This window comes from Halyomorpha halys, unplaced genomic scaffold (assembly GCF_000696795.3).
Source record: "Halyomorpha halys isolate HHAL.00 unplaced genomic scaffold, Hhal_1.1 Scaffold28.1, whole genome shotgun sequence".
Taxonomy (NCBI): Eukaryota; Metazoa; Arthropoda; class Insecta; order Hemiptera; family Pentatomidae; genus Halyomorpha; species Halyomorpha halys.
Genome location: NW_027110130.1, coordinates 1,313,284 through 1,315,310, shown reverse-complemented (window position 1 = coordinate 1,315,310; position 2,027 = coordinate 1,313,284). Strand labels below are relative to the sequence as shown.

At 32.6% G+C, this 2,027-nt stretch overlaps 2 protein-coding genes across 2 annotated transcripts in view; one reads left to right on the top strand and one right to left on the bottom strand.

Moving 5' to 3' along the window:
* The window catches only part of LOC106683796 (uncharacterized), a 42,616-nt gene that overhangs the window by 9,765 nt on the left and 30,824 nt on the right, over positions 1 to 2,027 (top strand). The gene's annotated exons all lie outside the window — the stretch shown is intronic.
* The window catches only part of LOC112210965 (uncharacterized), a gene marked incomplete in the record, with an annotated part of 21,703 nt that overhangs the window by 11,607 nt on the left and 8,069 nt on the right, over positions 1 to 2,027 (bottom strand).

The window sequence follows — 2,027 nt, the reverse complement described above, 5'->3', positions numbered from 1 at the left end:
ACATGAGTTTTTCCATTTAACACGCTTTAACATGTTAAACCAAAGATCATGAATACCCCTATTGTTGCAATGATATGGTTGATGAGAGTGAAGGTCGCCATTTTGTATTTAGTAGAATATGGTTCGCTTATTTCATGTAAGCTCTATATGGAATGGGTCACCTTACATGTTGATGATTATTATGCTGATGTGCCGACCTTCAGGTTGTATGCCCTCAAGAGCCAGGTTCTGTTCCCTGCTAGGACATTTCTAGTCAAGGGCTACTAATTGAGTGTTTAAGCAGTGATGAATTAGCCCTTCAATCAGCTCTGGTTTGCCCTTTTCTGTCTAGGTGGCGCTAATGTTTGTAGTTGCCTGGCTCTTTCACCTACAAGTGACCCCCCTATCTTATCCCCCTCAAAACCTAAAACCCTAGGTCTGTGGACTGAATTGGATCCTCCCAGACTGTTGGGTCTCGGGTCCTGACAGGATAAGGAGGGTTCCGAAGAAAGCTACCAATCCTCGAAAAGAACATCGATCCCTGGTGTCTCACGTACGGAGTCCCTGAAATAACTGAACATATAGTTACTTAAAGTTTTGATGAGGAGGCCCCTTACCTCCGGATTTTAAAAATAGTACCTTTTAGAATGGATATTTCATAAATAACAAATAAACATTACAGGTAACTTTAAAATAATTTTGATCCTTTTTCTCTCAACTTTATTTTTTTTAAACTTCCGACGTTTCGACCCCTTAGGTCATTTTCAAGGATTCCGTATTTTGTTTTCATTTTTTCCTTTAAAATTCTTAAAATGCGGGCTAATTGCCTTTGTCCCATCTATTCACAAATTCTTCTATAAAATTCCTTTCCAAATTTAAAACTTTTATTAACCACTTCTCTACTACTATTTTCATTGCAAATGAAACTTCTCTGGTTAATTTAAAAATTTTTAAATTTGGAAAGGAATTTTATAGAAGAATTTGTGAATAGATGGGACAAAGGCAATTAGCCCGCATTTTAAGAATTTTAAAGGAAAAAATGAAAACAAAATAAGGAATCCTTGAAAATGACCTAAGGGGTCGAAACGTCGGAAGTTTAAAAAGAATAAAGTTGAGAGAAAAAGGATCAAAATTATTTTAAAGAAACTAAACCGCTCTCAAACAAGTACATTAATAAAAAATAAGTCTAATTACAGGTAACCTTAAAATACCAAAGGTAGTAAAAGGTAATACCCAACACGATTTATTTTCTTTTTCACAGTAAAGCACTCACTAATTCACTGTTTCTTTCTGTTTTAGAGAGATCAGAAAAAAAAAAAAAAAAAAAGTTTAGATAGATTTTCTAGTAAATTCTGTAATAATCGGAATCGACGAGCAGTTTCCTCTCTGTTCAGTCTTTTATTTTATTTCGAAGTTAGTCGTTTATCCAGATGTAGTCCAAGATAGTGGATCTGTTCGACAGGAATAGGTAGGGTAGTATTGTAAATGTGGGACAGGAAGTCATGAGCTTACAACGAAAGGTAAAGGCGATTTAGTGGGGTTTATTTAAATTTATTTTTATCGTCCAGTTTTACACAATTCTTCAGTGGCGGTAAAGTAGGGATGGGATATCGAAAGCAAAATATCGATATCGATATTATATCGGCACTAAAATATCGAAATATCTATATCGAAAATTTAACGAATTACAGTAATAATAATTAAAATGATAACATAGCATGACATAGGAAGACTTGTTTTATGTCATACCTATTCAAAATATATAAGAAACTCCCAATAACAATGAAGCAAAGCAACACCACGAAAACTATTTCATAAATATGAGAAATATAAACTAAAATAAAATTGTTTAGTATAGAAAATTTAAAAATGGAATACGGATAATTTATTTCGATAATTACATGTTTATTTCGATATTTTCGAAATGAGCCACAATAATCCGATATTATTTTATCAAAATATCGATATTTTGTTTAAAAATACTAGAAAATTGAAAACTAAAATATCAATAAAATAATTTTAAAAATTGTTGCCGATCATCAAAGATC